Source organism: Dipodomys merriami, unplaced genomic scaffold (genome assembly GCF_024711535.1).
Source record: "Dipodomys merriami isolate MVZ:Mamm:240054 unplaced genomic scaffold, mDipMer1.0.p SCAF_4, whole genome shotgun sequence".
In the NCBI taxonomy this organism is placed as follows: Eukaryota; Metazoa; Chordata; class Mammalia; order Rodentia; family Heteromyidae; genus Dipodomys; species Dipodomys merriami.
This window is the reverse complement of record NW_027205603.1, coordinates 62686310-62695132: the sequence shown is the minus strand read 5'-3', so window position 1 is coordinate 62695132 and position 8823 is coordinate 62686310. Positions and strand designations below refer to the sequence as shown.

At 38.8% G+C, this 8823-nt stretch overlaps 1 long non-coding RNA gene across 1 annotated transcript in view; it reads left to right on the top strand.

The window, feature by feature from the left end:
- LOC138806295 (uncharacterized) overlaps nucleotides 1-2498 on the top strand; it is a 21646-nt gene extending 19148 nt beyond the window's left edge. Inside the window, exons 2-3 of the long non-coding RNA XR_011365770.1 lie at nucleotides 2261-2362; nucleotides 2456-2498. This is a non-coding gene — a long non-coding RNA (uncharacterized lncRNA). The remainder of the gene's footprint in view (nucleotides 1-2260; nucleotides 2363-2455) is intronic.
- The last annotated feature ends 6325 nt before the right edge of the window (nucleotides 2499-8823 follow it).

Genomic DNA, 8823 nt, shown 5'->3' with positions numbered 1-8823 from the left:
GATGACACTGGGGTCTGCAAATTGAATGAGTAGGGAGACAGGAAGGATTTACAAACTGGCTGGATAATTACAGATTGTTTAACTAACACTGGGATTCCATTTCATGGTTTTGTTTTTATAATTAAAATTATTTCACCACTGGGTTAAAACCTTATATCTTACATGTCACCCAGAAGTACATTTTTGTGATTGAGCTGTTCTGAAAAGCTTTTGAAACACATGGTTTAGCAAGGAAATAATAAAATACAGGCACAATAAATACACAGGGACAAACTCAAGGCAGTTGATTAACGTGTAAAGATTATTGAAGTGTGCAGTGAAATATGGAGCAATCTAGTGGACATGGTTTATTGGTGGAAAATTTAAAACACAAGGTATTTTAAAATAAATAAAATCCAACTTTGATTAGTGTGTGCACTTTGGGTAACAGAACACATAATCCTGAAAAAATATTGAAGTCTCTTTGAGGTGCAATGGTTTAGCAGAGATTTTTCATTTGAAATTAGTGTTTACTCTCAGCCAGAGAAAACTCCCAGATGTTTTTTCCATTAGGCCATGTATTTAAGTAGAAGCCATAATTACAGAGCACTTTGCAATGTGCAGAATGCTATTGCTCATATATGAACCCAAAGTAATATTAGTACCTATCATTCATTGAGGTTAATCTGTGTCAGGTCCTGTGTTACGCACATCACAAACTCATTTAATCCTCAGGAAAACCCTCTGGGTATTATTATGTCCATTTTACAAATTAGGAGGCTGCTTTCAAATGAAGTTAATAAGTATATTGCCTGGGGTTATGGAGTGGCAGAGTAGGGATCCTGGTCTTTTCAGTCTGATTCCAAAGCCTGCATTCTTAATCACTGCTCCTACCCCAGGAGTTGAGTCTGAAGCCCTCTGCTTCACCTTGCTCTACATAGTGTGCTGTAGTGTGGTGTGGTCACTCTTATCTTGCTAATAATCAGCATCATCAGTTCATGTTGATATAAATATCAACTATGTTAATTTTATTACAATCAAATGAATTAGTCAATTCCTATTTTTTTCAGAGGGGTGTTCATGAATGTTAGGTTTTTAAAAAGAGGTAGCCGAGTAAGAACTGCACCAACACGCACGTGGTATTCAGGTAAGGGGTAGGTTTATTCAGTAGACCTGCTGGGACCAGGCAAGGGTGGCACTCCACGAGGCTGGGAAAGGCCTGGGAAAGAGAGAGAGGAAAGAGCTAGAGCAGAGAGAAAGCAGAGCTAGAAAACAATAGAGAGAGAGCAGAGAGGAACAGAGAGAGAGAGAGTTAGAATAGAACAGAGAGAGCAAGAAAGAGCAGCAAGAGAGCGTCTGGGCCTGGGTTAGGCCTTATCTAAGGTATGGGTGGGGAAAGGTGTGGCCAGATCAAATTCAGATGTGACCTCAGCAGATGCAGATGTGACCTCTTCCAGGTGTCCCAGTTGCCTAGGTAACGCAGGTACTGGGTGGAGACTTTGCTGCGGAGGGTAGAGTCTGCTAGCCATCCAGGAGCGGACCTTACAATGAGTTCTTTTAATCAAGCTTTTTCCTATATTTTGCTTTAAATCAAAGATCATTAATAATTCTGTGGATACTTATTATTCCTATTTTACAAAGAGGCAGAACATTTGGCCAACTTTTGTTTGCTTGTTGGATGGTACCGGGATATGAAATCAAGACCAAACTCTTTCTTGGCTGGTATTCTACCTCTTGAGCCATGCCTTCAGCCTGGCATTTTGCTGGTTAATTGGAGATGAAGTCTCAAGGACTTTTCTACTCTGGCTGGTTTCAAATTTTGATACTCTAGATTTCAGGCTCCTGAGCAGCTAGGATTCCAACTGTGAGTCACTGATACTCGGCTTTAAAGAACAGGAATGTTTTTAAGACTAAAAGCTTTTTGTTCATCTTCTTCATTCTTTGTACAGCAAATGGGAAGAAACATGCCTCCCCAGAAATGGAGAGCTTTGCTTAACTGAAAAGCTACTTGACATCTGGAAAACATTCTCTCTTTTGCCATAAACATGTAAATAAAGTCTTCAGTTATTGAAGAACTTCCTTTCAGTGTCTAGCATTGCACCTCCATATCCCTCATAATCCCAAGGTTTTACAGAGAAATTTGGGGGAAGGGATATTTATTTATTCTGAAATGCCAAATGACTCACTATAGATGGAAGAGAGACATACAAGAGAGTAGACACCATACTGCTAAGTAACTAACAGGTGGTTTACTTACAATGATATCCTTTGACACATATAGGTCTATGGAGAACCTTTATACTAAAGAGTCTGACTCCAATGCAAGAGATAAGCCTTAGATCTGACCTGCTGAATGGAAGAACCATTTGGAGAAGCTTCTAAAGTCAGTAAATATTTGCTGAGGGCCAATCATATACAAAACATTATTATAGACTAGAGGGACATAAACATGAGTAAGATCTTGCTTCTTTTCCAGGTATTTTTGTACTTGATGGAAGAAAAGATTGGAATACACGTAAGTATAAAATAAGATAGAATGTGATACATGGGTAGTTAAGATACAGGAGTCTAGATTAAGAGGGAATCTAGGTTACATTGTAATTGGGAAATGAACAAGACTTCCTGAAGAAGCGGGGACATTGGGTAAAGAAGGCTCCAGCCTGGGTAGAGTGCTGGGCTGCTGTGAAGAAGGAGAACAAAACCAGGTGGAAAGGTGGAGAGTTCAAGTAACACTTTAGACCTTGGTTAATATTAGGCCTAGAAGGAAGATGGAAAGAAAAGAAAGACCCTAGGATGATTTCATCATTCATTTCCACTTCTGGTGCTTACAGTGTTACCAGACTCAGGCAAATGCCTCATCTCCACAGGGAGTCTCCACAAACTAGACTTGATCACTCAACTTGGAAAGGTTTAACCATTCAGCCCAGAAAGCCAATGAGAGATAAGTGATGGGGGAAGGCAGGAAAGGAGTTTTGTTCATTATGACCACACAGGGAAGAGCAGAGGTCTGATGACCTACAATTTGCCTACCTTCCTTGTGTTTATAATCTGAATGTTTTATGGGGAAGAGAAACAAAGGCAAGGATTGAGGGTTTCCATGGTAGCAATTAGGTCTTGGTCTGGTGCTGGTCTGGTTGATCATTACCTCAGGCCACTAACTCAGGATCAGCCATGCAGAGCTTTGTTGGTGCTAAGAAGATGCAAAAGAAATGAAACAAACTGGGTGCTAGTAGCTCATGCCACTAGGTACTCAGGAGTTTGAGATCTGAGGATTGAAGTTTTAAGTCAGTCCAGGCAGAAAAAAATATGAGATAAGCCTGTGGTTATCTCTAATTAAACACCATAAAAAGCTGGAAGTGGAGCTGTGGACTCAAATGGTAGAGCACTAGTCTTGAGCAAAAAGTGGTAGAGCACTAGTCTTGAGCACTGTTCAGGGACAGTGTTTAAGCCCCTGAGTTTAAGCCCCAGGGTTTGTGCACTCCCTCCCTTCTTCCTTCCCTCCTGCCCTACCCCCGCCCCCCCCTTACACACATACACACACACACACATAAAGAGACAAGATGGAGTCAGAAGCAAAATGGAGTTAGTTGCATCAGTGACATGGTCCTCCTTCATTCAGTAGGTATGGGGGAGAAAGGAATTCTCCCTCCGACTGCTGGAAGCCTGCTGAAACAAACTGGCAATAGACAGATCAGTAGAAGAAAATGTATACAAATTTATTTAACACACATGGGAGCCATGCAAAATGTAAAGGTCAAAGAAGAGCCAGAGGATTGGGGATTAACTATCTTCTTCACAGCAAAACAGGGAAGTGAGGCTGCAGGCAATTTTAATGGAGTAGTAAATTTTTTTTTAAAGGAAAAAGGAATGGATCCAAAAGAACAGACAACACTATATAAAGGATTCTTGTTGGAAGTGGAAGACATTGGTTTGTAAGAAACTCTGTATGTGGTGACACTCCTCCACTTTCCTTCCTCTATTATGTACTTAACCTTCTGGTTAATGAGATTGTAGGGAGGATGTCCAAAAAATTGTCATTCTTTTGGAAGAACTTACTTCCATCAGATAGGGGAACTTTGGAGAGAGCACTTTACTATTCTAGAAGAGAAACAGAGGAAGGTTAGACAGACCTTAATTTTGAGGCAGCTTCTAAGGCTTTCTGATTTCTTTTATTTTCATTTTTATTTATTTTCATTTCTATTGTAAAGCTGATGTACAGGGGGTTCAATGACAGAAATCAGGTATTGAGTACATTTCTTTTTGATCAGTGTCACCTTTTCCCTCATTTTCGCCTAGATTTTCCCTCCCAACAGTGCCCCCAGCAAGTTGTATAGTTTATTTTCAACATAGTGTCTAGTGAGTATCACTGCTGACTTAGTTCACTCTTTGTCCCACTGTTTCTGTGCTTTCCCTTCCACTCCCCAAGTCAGATAAACTTACATGCAACACAGAAGGTACAGAAATCAGAACAGCAATAAAAGGGGAAAAACAGAAAGAAACCCTTTCCCCCCACAAAAAGTAAAATAAACTGCTCAGGTAACTGTAGCCCCTCTGTACAGTATTTTTACAATAAAAATATATGTAAAAATCTCTTATTTCCATTTCTTGGAGTTCATTTCAATAAGCATCCTTTTATATGATCATATGCACATAGCTCTTGAGCCCTTGTGATCCTCTCCTAAGAATATCCTCCTCTGGTCTCACTGTGTGAATATTTAAAGTCCTATTTATTTAATTTATCATGCCCAAGTGTATTTTTTTGTCTTTTACTATCCATTGGGTTTACTTGTAGATTTATAGGCACATTCTAATTATTACAAATGAGGGAAACCATGCAACCTATGTTCCTTTGGGTCTGGCTTACTTCGCTTAATATAATTTTTCCCAAGTCTTTCAATTTCCTTATGAATAGGGTAATATTGTTCTTTCTGATGGAAGCATAGGATTCCATCATGTATATACGCACCACATTTTCTTTTAAATAGAGTACTGAGCATGCCAAAGTATCATGCCTTGAAGTGTGACTTCTTGGTTTCCAGCACAGAGTTAAAATAAGCCCATATCTTTTGTGGGGAACTTTGGATAGATGCCTAGTACAAAATGAACATGACCAAAGGCAAACTTCTTCCTTTATTATTGTTGACTAGGATTATTAAGAGCAAAGATGTTCTTTGTTTAGTCCATTTGATATTTCATAATCTTAATTGCACAGTTTTGTCATGAACTCATTGGAGTTTATCAGGGCTCCCTTAAAAAATAACTGCGAGGAGGTCCTTTAGATTATTGGTTAAAAACCATGGCTATATGTTAGAATCATTCAGGAAGATATTTAAAAATTCTGATCCTTTGCCACCATCTAAGTATAACTAGATTAGAATCCAACATCTTGGGGCAAAATACTGTTATTTGAGAAAATTCCGTTGGTGACTCTAATGTTATTAAGAGTTAAAACCTCTGCTTAGATAATTTCTACTGGGAATCATAAAAATACAGTAGTCAAGGTACCTAATATTTCCCCAGCCCACCCCCCCTTTTTTTTTCTGATTTCAGGATGAAGTTTGAAGTCTGATATATCAATAGATGTACCTACTCAAGAGTTTCATAAGAGTAAGACATATTTATAAGATGATTTCTTTGTTGCTTTGTATGTCCTTAACCTACAGTATAACCCCTGCTTTCATTGTATTCGATGTTAGTATAATTTGTGGAGGGGAAGGGAAAAAACAAATCATTTAAATAGGGATACAGGTGGACCCATCGCAACAATGAGATGTATAAGTTGTTTTGTTGAAAAACGAACTTTACACCTTTGGGTGGGGGGGAGATGGGAAGGTATGGTAAGGGGAAACAAAGGAGGAGGCAACAATGCTTGATAAGAAATGTACTCATTACCTTGCCCATGTAATTGTAAACCCTCTGTACGATATTTTTACACACACACACACACACACACACACACACACACAAACACACACACACAAAAGAGTGAGAGCCTGTGATCTTATGATAGAGAATGGCAGAGATAGCAAGTTTATTTCATATAAAGATCCAGTCAGGATTATTTTTGACAAATGACCATGGTCTTTTATTTCTAAATATTTGTCTTTCCTGACAATGACTTCATAATCTAGAATGTAATTAAACTACTACTTCCTTCTACTAACACATATATTGATGAGGATAGTAGGTGAGTAGAGCCCAGATACTTAAAACTGATTTTTTTTCTGAGACTTTTACTGAGCACGTCTCAGGGTAATACAAGCCTTCTCATAAAAGGTCCCTCTGGTTCAAATTCCCCAAACTAAGAAGTCTTGTTTCTAAGAGTTTGATATTTGGGCCTGGATTATCTGGATAATTCCTGTAGGAAATCCATTTTGTATATAGACTTCTTTGTATAGACTTCTTCTTGGGTTGAGAAATGCAGGTCCAAAGCTAGAGAGCACAATTTATGTACTTGCTACTTCCTGAAGTTGGAAAATGAAGAAAATGTTCTTTGCAAACACCAGCCCATTGGTAAAACCTGGTCCAATGTCACAAATTATTTTTGTTTCACAGTTTTCATGTAAGAAATTACCTTGATGGAATTGGTTGCCTGAAGTTACATTATCAGGCTTCCTAGAAGAAAAGACTATCCTTTCCTGATAGCCAGGAATTGTCGTATCCCTAAGTCCTGACCAATGGGATAAAAGCAGAAGTGACACATGTTGTGTCCATATCATAAGCCTCAGAAAGAAAGAATATCATCTTTCTGTTTTTTTCCTAGTTGGAATGAAAAAATCACCTGGGGCTATGTTTTAAGAGCTACTTTCCTTCTTTTTATTATAAAGGTGATGTACAGAGGGGTTACACTTATGTAAGTCAGGTAATGAGTACATTTCTTTTTGAACAGTGTCACTTCTTCCCTTGTTTTCTCCCAGTTTTTTCCTTTCTGAACCCCTCCCCCACAAGTTGTATAATTCCTTTTCAGGTGCACATTTTTTTTTTCGGTTGTGGGGCTTGAACTGTATAATTCATTTTCAACATAGTGTTTAGTGAGTATCACTGCTCCATTTGTCCCTCCATTTCTGTGTTCTCCCTTACCCTCCTCAAACAGATAAATTTAGATACAAGACAAAAGTGACAGAAATCAAAGACAAAAAGGGAAGAATAACCCCCACCCCAAACCCAAAACAAAACAAAAGCAATATCACAAGGAAAACTCTTGTTTCCATTTCTTGGAGTTCATCTTGATGAACATCATTTTTCATGTACGTTGCTATTGAGTCTTTATGATCCTTGAGAGCTACTTTCATGTGTGTGAGAAATATAATTCTCTCCTGCTTGAACTAGGGTCATTTGGGACTTCTAGGGCTTCTGTTACATGCATCTGAGCTCATATTTTTCAGTAGCATCACCTAAATTTTTGATATGTAGAAGTGGGTAGAGAATTGGGTAGATACCTGACTAGTTGGTAATATTACTAGTTGGTGATGAAATCACCAACATTTTCATTAACTATTGATTGATTTAATCTGAGAATGTAGCTCAGTGGCAGAGCACAAGGAGTAGGAGTAGACTGATTTTGGTATCGCATGTAGCAAAGTTGTAATGACCACAAGAAAACTGTACAGTCAAGAAGGTTTGTAAGTACACAAGGTTAGTCTTGTATATGCTAGAAATCTCAGCTAACTAGAAGAGAGAAACTCTTCAGAAACTGTATCCCATTGAGAAGAATGAAATGAAAGCCAAATTCTCAGGAATTCTAAAAGGAAGACATCCTGGCATCATGCACAATGCATTAGGAATCATTTATTTAAAGGGAGATATTAGTTATGTATACATGTTCAAAATATCTCCCAGAAAAATAAAAGTTTAGATTTCAGAATTACAAGCATCAGTTGCACTGCTAAGGTCATAAATACAGAGGAAAGAGAGCAATGTGTAAAGCATTTAAATCTAGAAAGCTGCCTGGAACAGCAAGTTGCCTACCATTCCTCCTGGAGTTTGGCTGCCACTTGTCTGCATGAGCTCCCTAAGCAATGATCCCTCTGGATCTCTGTGGAAAACAGCAGCTTAGCTCTATATTTCATAAGGTTCACTTCGTTTTTTTCCTCAGCCCTGGAGAAGGTAGTCTAGCATTTAGCATGCTTAGGAAAGAAAGTAATGAGCTGTCAGGAGGGCAGATTAGAAGCAATTCACTGGTGAGCGGCCTCTTCAGCCATGGTCTTGTCAACACAGTAGGTGAAAATTTCTGCTTCTCTCCTCTTCTTAGAAATCCATGTATTGCCCTAAGGGCAATGCAGCTGGTCAAGACACTTGGGCGATCGAATCCATCCATACCCACTCCAGCTTCCCCTGCACATGACTGAAGATGCACTTACTTGATAGATGCACATATTTTCCTCTAAGGAGTTGCTTTCTTAATTTTACTGTTGCCTCAATTCCAGTGCAAGCCTAGACATTTCAAGAACACAAGGCTTTAACAAAACATGTGATACCGAAGTGCATGAATTATGATAGTTAATTCTACCCAGAACTATATTTGACGATATAACATGAAGCTTTAAGAGTAATATTTTAGCACAAAAATGGAAATGTTCTTATAAATGTTGTATCTTTCCCAAGTGCTTTGGTTGACTCATTGTTAAATGAAGAGCCTTAATTATATTTCTGTTATTCATTAGCAGCAGCAGTTCAGGATGAGAAGCGGGCATTTGGTCCCAGAGCTCTGAGTGCTGATCAGATGAGAGTCCTACTAGATATGGAGGGGAGGAGTAAGCCGACTGGACACAGGGGGTTGGGGGAAGGGAGGAGCAGTTCCAACATGGAGATAGGATGATGGATTTGCTAATTTATTTGCTACTA